Genomic DNA, 8,646 nt, shown 5'->3' with positions numbered 1-8,646 from the left:
ATTGAGCTCCGCTGTCATTTATGAAAGTATGGTAAGAGTTGAATTGGTTAGCATAATGCTTGTTATTATGCATTAATTGATTTGCAATTATCTATACATATTCGTGAAGGAGGTGCCTCAATGTGAATAATGTGCCAATCTTGACAATTAGATAATGATGAAAAGTACAGTTATGTGTTGAAATACTTGGGCTATAAGCCAACATTGAAACAAAGAATTATTCATGCTAGCTATGTGCTCATTTACCTGTGATTGCAATTTGAATTATCCTTGATATATGTGTCTATGTTTACAACTTGTAAAATGAATATTAAAAAAGGGAAACGATGTGATGATGGTGGCCATGAGTGCCCCAGGAATTGTTATGATATGTGTGGGATAAAGATTTGAAGTGTTGACTAATGAGAATGGAGTAATGCCTCTAATGAGGTGACCTAGCCGATCGGGTCGTGATCGGACACCANCGGGGGCTCGCCGAATCCGCTGACGGGAAGTGATGAGGAGCTACGGTCGGTGGACTGGAGTACCTGCTATAGATCCACCTACAATCATAACACGAATGTAGCGCCCCCGGCAAAAGGGACGTCAGTACATTTGAATTGTACTGGTATGTATAAACAAACTTCACCCCAAGTAAAATCAAATAACATACACAGGTAACAGACATCAATAGAATCAACGATCAAATGCACGTGAAAGAAACAATCAAAGCCAAACAAGTTTTACAATCTCTCCTTCATAAACAAGCATGTAATTGTAATGGAAATAACAATCAAATCCACAAAGAAAGAGCAATTCAACAAGTTTACAATCTCTCCTGTTTCCCCTTCCACATTTCCACATCAATAATTTCACAATTTGTTCATAGTTCATTTCAATAGCGATTTCGATCGCTTTCCAACATTATTACCTCGGCCACCCTTATCACCACAACCCACACCTTATTTCTTCGTGTTGCAGCGTGCAACCCGATCCCACCGAACAATCACAATTTACAAACAACACAACAACAACAACAATTCACAAAGAATAACGACAACAATCCTCAAGAAACAACAACAATGACCCTCAATGAACAACAACAACAATTTACAAAGAATAACAACAACAATCCTCAAGAACAACCATAACAATTCACAAGAATTTCCGTAGCCATAAATACCACTTCATCACATTCAACAACTCATATGCAATTTAAGTCACCACAATAATTACCCACAACAAGTCAAATATGTTATTACCACAGTTGTTCCAAGTGCATCATTTATGATTTCCTTCCATCATTTGTTTCTCAGTTCTTACCACATAACACTTTCACAATCACACACCCACATTTGGTTTGTTTCCATTTACTTGCACCATCATATCGTAAGACTTAACCAACAACATTCAAGGCACATAAATCACAAGAATTCACAAATAGTTCACATAAGTAAACACATACTTCCATGTCGACATCCTCAAGCTTTTACAAACTTTGCACATAACAAGATAGGCACATCAAATCACTTCTCACAATCACATATAACTTGGTGGTATGGAAATCAACTAAGGCAATCAATTCACATATTCTCATACAAGGTACACATACCGTATGTTCGTCACAACAAGGGGGATCCTACAAGAGTTAAAGTTAGCCATACATACATCGTTTAAGCTTTTCTTAAGTTACTACAACGTTCCGGAAATTCTAGCAATTCCAATCTAGTTTGAAACATAACAAAATTGAACACAAATTAGAAAGGTATTCATGGTTTCAGCTCATTTGAGCATTTTATCAAATACTAGTTGAGCATCTTAATCTCAAATCTCTTTTTCAAGGTTTTTTCTCATTCCCCAACCAATTCTTTACTTATTTATGTTAAACAATCTTCCCATAAACCTTAGTTGAACATGCATGTATACACAATATTAATACACCCAAGAATCATACCTTAATAACCCATCTTATACTCCAAACTCGAAGCTAAAACCTAGGGTATAGAATCTTACCTCTTAGATGAAGAACTTGTGATTGGGATCTTTGATTCTTGAAGATTGATGCAAGTTTGGATGATTTAAATGTTGGATTCCTCCTTCTCTCTCTAAAATGCTCTCACCTCTCTCTAAAATCAGTAGAAAATGACCCCAAAATGAACTCTAAAGCCTATATATTAAAATGGGGTCGGGTTATAAAAATTAGAAAATTAACCCTCGGATGTCAAGTCTGCTATAGCAGAATCCACCGCAGAATGGGTATGCGGGCTGCAGATTCATCGCAGAACTCATTGCCCAAAACTGGGATGTTCTGTCTCAATCTGCGACCATTCTGCGATCTCAGAATGGTTATGCGGTCCGCAGAGTTAAATCTGCGATCGCAGATTTCACGCAGAATCGCATTTTTCCAGCTTTTGGTAATTTGATCATAACTTTGTGTAGGAAGGTCCAAATGACGAACGGTTTGAAGAGTTGGAAACTAGACTCGAAGACCTTTCATTTGATAGGTTATCCATCACCTAGAACCTTATAGATATTTAGATATGCTCGTTCAAAGTAGGGACTAGTGTAAGATCGTTGGGAATTTTAGCCTATTATGGACTTTTCCAATTTTTCTTAGACTTAGGCCTTTCCTTGGATCCCAAATTACTTACCGTAAGACTTATACACATATTTACCAAATCCAGTGGATGTACACCATGTTAATAGCACATAAAAATATTATAATAAGCCTATGTGACACCACGAAATCTTAAATTACTTAGCGAAAATTTTCGGGGCCTTACATTCTCCCCCCCTTAGGATCATTCGTCCTCGAATGAGGAGTAGATCCCGACTTAAATTCTTAATATAATAAATCTATTTTCTCACCTACCTCAAGACCCTAAATTTTGACTAACTCCTAAATTTTTCAGAAATTTTGGCAGAGTCTCCTTTGTAACTAGGCCTATCCGCCCGCCAGAGAATCACCAAAATTATCTTAAAAACACATCCACAACTAGACAGAGCACCACAGTGTATATATCGACCATACTAATCTTAGTATTACAAGCACTACATTATCATAGGGATACCAGAACATGGACTACATAGTTTTTAGAGAAAAACACCTATATGATACCTTTCAAGTCATTACTAATTGATATTCAATCAAGCAAGAAATATTTTCCTTCCATGACACTTTCAGCCTTCCTAATGACCTCCTCAACTTACCATCTCTATCATGACACATTCTCGAAAATAATATCAACTCCCAAACATACATAACAAGGATGACAGACAGACACCTCGCGTGAGTTAACTATCCATTGGCTTTACCTTTAATAATTTCCACCGTACAAATTACATTCCACGGGATATTGCAATTCATGGTAACAACAACAACCCACAATTCCATCACATGGCCTCATACCATCAAGAATGCCATTTCATAGTAACCAAACAATCATGTGTTCATAATAGTCCTTACCAGCCATTAATGTAATCACAAAGGTGTTCATCAACAAGAATATAATTTCATTTCAATCAACAATCCATATGAAGTCAAGTCGCGATGATTCTTGCCAATAGTGCATCATATAAGATATTACCATGATCATATAGTTCAATCAAATCAATTCATACCCCTCGTTTATCACTACCTTCTTAGACATAAACATATGGAAACACAAAGTACATGAGGAACAGTTACGGGGAACATCATACTCCTAGTGCAACCTAATGTGTAATACACTTATGTTACCTTTATTATCAACTCACATAACATTTTCAGGGGTAAATATGGAGAATAACCTGCTCATCCTTAAAACTCTAAATCTTTAGGCGAACACTCGCACTAAACCCTTGATGCCTTCAATAATTACTCTAAGGTGTGCTTTCATAAACTGACCATAAAATTACCTATCCAATATATATGTGATCACACTGTGAAGCTTCATCTTTGACTTGTCTGAACTTATAATACCCAATGGATCTAATACAGTGAGGAAGAACAAAGTTCAAGATCAGGCTGGAGTTATTCAGGAATCCATTAATGTGCTGAGCAGATCATTTCACGAGGCTATATGCTAAGAGACACAGAAGGTTACTACTAACAATACCGATGTGGTTAATTATTGTAAGGAAATCAATTATTAGACAAATAAGTCATAGGGGTAACTCGTACATTGGCAATAGGAACCATTAAGGAGAAATACTCAAGTACGTGAACCACTCGTTTTCTAGAGTGTAGGGAAAATCCGTTGATCAAGAATAAGAATACTTTGGCACCTTGAATGTGATACGGGTTTCAAAATACATGCAGTTGAATTACACTCTTAACACTACTTGACGCACGGAATCTATGCCACAAGCCCGTGAGGACGAAAAGAAGTTGAACGCTGATGAGATTATCATATTTCAGACAGCTTAACCCTCCCTGATAATTGATCATATACGAGGGAACTAAAGATACGACCAAACTTGTTTTTCAAATCGATATGCTCATGATATGTGCAAAAATTGAAAGTCATCTAATCTCAACCTTTCACGAGTGAAACCCCATAGCTAGAACATCTTGACATTGGGGACGAAATCATGAATTGGTTAGATGGTTCTAATAGTTAACACGATGCTCCGGGGAGAAGGAAAATAACACCCCTGTCCAGCCGAGGAGGTGAGATACCAAGGGTAGCAAAACTCCCCGTACATGACAACGACATAGTCAATGATTCTACAAGTTGAGGGTGTAAAGACAATCAAACTCAATGAGACAGTGCACAATAATCATAGAAGGTTTGCAGATGTTCATGATGAGCTCTCCATAGGTTTTGACTTGAAAAAGGAAGTGTCACAATGACACATAGAAGGTCATGTTCTTTCATGGTTGTCACACAAGTGTTGGGAACTAGCACAATGAATTCACTAAATAAGGAATACAATTAACACATCGTGGAGACATAAAGACAAAATAATCATTTGTTATAAGCTGGACACACTTCTACTATATTAACTCCCCACTGCAATATATGACCATGCCACGAGCAACCACAATACTAGGACAGAGTGAGCTACTTACTACGAGATGTCCCAAGTGGATACGAAAACCATGGCGACACAAGATATCTGTGATGGGGATGTGAGGATCTCAATCAATTTTTTTTTTCAGAGAGACTTTATGCACACGGTGACCATTTCGATTGATATGCACTCATATGATAGGCACCGAGATATGCATGTATGTTACTAGACAGTGAGAAGGTTTCATGATGATACTCGCAAGAGAGTAGAGTGACTGTTCTAACCATAGAAGCCATATACATCGGTGAGAGAAGAGAAAAAAAAATTGATTGAGATACGCTACATTCGTTTTATGATTGTAGGTGGATCCGTAGCAGGTACTCCAGTCCACCGATCGTAGCTCCCCTTCGTCCTCCATCAGCTTCTTGGTGAGCCCCTTTTCCCTCGGGGCCCTGCGTGGTTCAGGTCACTTGTTTTCGGAGTCTTATTTTGATTTTGTGTAAGGTATAGCCGGGGCCTTGTTACCGGCAAATACTATATTATCCTGTTGTACTATTAGAGGCTCCGTAGACAGTAGATGTGGGTTTAGAGCTTGTGTAAGGCTATGTTCATATGTTGGGCAAAGAACTTGTAATTTCATAAACTATTAAGTACGTATGTATGTTTGAAAAAGGATGTTCTAACTTAACTATACGGCTAATTCTTGGAATATTGAGTAAGGAATACATGGGGTGACATGTGGGTTAGGAAAGGCATCCAGGTTCGCTTGGCTGGGGCTACCCGGTCGGGCGCCGGTCATGTCCCTCGAATTTGGGGCGTGACAAACTCATGTTCTTCTGTGTTTCCTTAGCATCTGGGTAGTTCTCAAGTCAAAATCCATGAATAACTCATTATGAACATCCGCAAACCCTCCATGATTATTCTATACTATCTCATTGGGTTCTCATATCACTTCAACTTCAAGATTCATCAAGGGTTGATAGCATGCCGCAATTGTTTAAATTGAATAATCTTTTTCCGATAATGGAATATCTACACTTGTGCTAGTCCAACGATCTACTTATCAGTCTAGGTCTCGCCTTTTGGCGTTAGTTTGGCCAAGGAGAAATACACCTAGTAACACATTCGTATGTCAAAACTTTTCTCTCAGTCAAGTCTTATAGCATCTCCCCATATGGCTTGTAATAGTTGGTTGTATAGAAGTGTGTTGTAATGCTTCATTATGAAGTTGAGTTGCTAAAACAATTGGATTTTTGAATTCTAGAGCTATACATAACGCGACTTCATAACAGAGATCTTCTTTCAAAAAAAAAAGGGGGGGGGGGTAGCTTCTCGTAATCGCTTTATATTACCCCCCTCCCTAGTGGATACAATGAAAAGGTTACTCCCATAAGGCTCTCTCACTTTCTGTAATTTTTCTTGCATCATGTGTCGTTTACCCGTAATCTTCAATGCTATATCATCTCAATGTCTCGACTAGTTATCCAACTATATGATATGATTTAATTAACTTTACTTTTATGTACTCTACAAGCGCCCTGAGAGTGGGTAAATTTCCCCTTTTCGACAGACTTCTAATGTCTTCAACGCTGTTTAAGCTTGTCAATTCCAAGTGGTGCTCTTAGTTGTGCTGCCTTACCATCTATTTTCATCTGATAACTCTCAGTGTAAAACTCATTTTATGTTACGTGGCATCAAAAGAGAAAGTCTTATAGCATCAAGGGTGGGGACATATTCCTTTTGTTAGAATAAATAGATAATGCTGGTACTCCTTGAAGATGCTCTTCTATCGATCATTTACTTGCTCTGCTTGTCCGAGAACCCAGGTTGCTTCTCGTCGATAAATGCATTAAGACGCCTCATTCTTTCGAACTTATCCATGTGGGCACTTTGAGGTCTTGTTTTATACCAACTCGTAATGGTTTTAAGTACCTTCTCGCCATTGTTATTGATTTTCTAAGACTACGAGGGCTTGTCTCATGAGTTTCAAAAGTAATGATTTTCCTTAAAGTTCGAGATTCAATTGCCATGATTTCAAACCAAAGTGTATACCTTTTTCAAAAGTCTTAAATGGGTCGGATTAGTTGGGTCACGTGGCTTTCTTCTCACTCGGCTTCTAGGATAATTGACTATATCATTGTCGTGAGAGGGGAGCTTTTCTACCCTTGGTATTACACCTTCTTGGGTGAATAGGAGTGTCATTTTTCTTTCTCCCCGAAGCATCATGTTAACCATTAGAATGCCTCTAAGCAGTACATGATTTCATCCCAACATTTAGATGTCCGAGCTATGTGGTTTTACTCGTGAAAGGGGGTGAGATTAGATACCTTCAGATTTTTGCACATATCATGAGCATATTGATTTGGAAGGAAAGTTGTCGTACCTTTAGTTCTCTCATATGGGGTCAATTGTCAGGGAAGGTTAACCTGCTTGAATTATGATAATCTCATAAGTGTTTACCTTCATTTTCATCCTCATGGTCTTATAGCATAGATTCCTTGTGTCAGCTAATGTCAGGAGTGTAACTCAACTTCATGTATTTTGAGTCCCATATCACATTCAAGGTGCCAGAGTATTCTTATCTTTGATAAATTGATTTTCCCTACACTCTAGGAAACGAATGGTTCGCGTACTTGAGTATTCCTCCTTAATGATTCCTATTGCCAATGTACGAGTTACCCATATGCCTTATTTGTCTAATAATTGATGTCCCCACAATGATTAACCATGTCAGTATCTTTAGTTGTAACCTTCTGTGTCTGTTAGCATATAACCTCATGAAATGCTCTGCTCAGCACGTTAATGGATTCCTGAATAACTCCAGTCTGAGCTTGAACTCTATTTTTCCTCATCGTATTAGATCCGTGGGGTATTGTAAGTTCAACCAAGTCAAGGATGAAGCTTCACAGTGTGATCACATGTATATTTGATAGGTAATTTATGGTAAGTTTAAGATAGCACATCTTAGAGTAATTGTTGAAGGTCATCAAGGGATAACTGTGCGTGTTCTCCCAGAGATTTAGAGTTTGGAGGGTGAGTACGAGTAGGCTATTCTCCATATTTTCCCCTGAAAATGTTATGTGAGTTGATAATAAAGGTAACATAAGTGTATTCCACATTAGGTTGCGCTAGGAGTATGATGTTCCCCGTAACTGTTCCTCATGTACTTTGTGTTTCCATATGTTTATGTCTAAGAAGGTAGTGATAAACGAGGGGTATGAATTGATTTGATTGAACTATATGATCATGGTAATATCTTATATGATGCACTACTGGCAAGAATCATCGTGACTTGACTTCATATGGATTATTGATTGAAATGAAATTATATTCTTGTTGATGAACACCTTTGTGATTACATTAATGGCTGGTAAGGACTATTATGAACACATGATTGTTTGGTTACTATGAAATGANTGGGTATAAATGGATTCCTTGCATGCATGTTAAACCTTAGAGTAGTGGGAGGTGGTGAATTAAAGAGGGGTACAAAGTGATATAAATTGCTCTCAACAAGGGGGCCTAAGATCATATTGCACCTCTAGGGTTTGTCAATATGCTTGAACCAAGCTAGAGTCTCAATCTCCTCTCTAATTCTCGATTTCATTTGTAATTCTTACTCAATAGATCGAAGTGCTAAGAGTCCGGAAATTTGTACAAGAGTAAGGAAAG

This window comes from Nicotiana attenuata, unplaced genomic scaffold (assembly GCF_001879085.1).
Source record: "Nicotiana attenuata strain UT unplaced genomic scaffold, NIATTr2, whole genome shotgun sequence".
Lineage (NCBI taxonomy): Eukaryota > Viridiplantae > Streptophyta > Magnoliopsida > Solanales > Solanaceae > Nicotiana > Nicotiana attenuata.
This window is presented reverse-complemented; position numbering follows the sequence as displayed.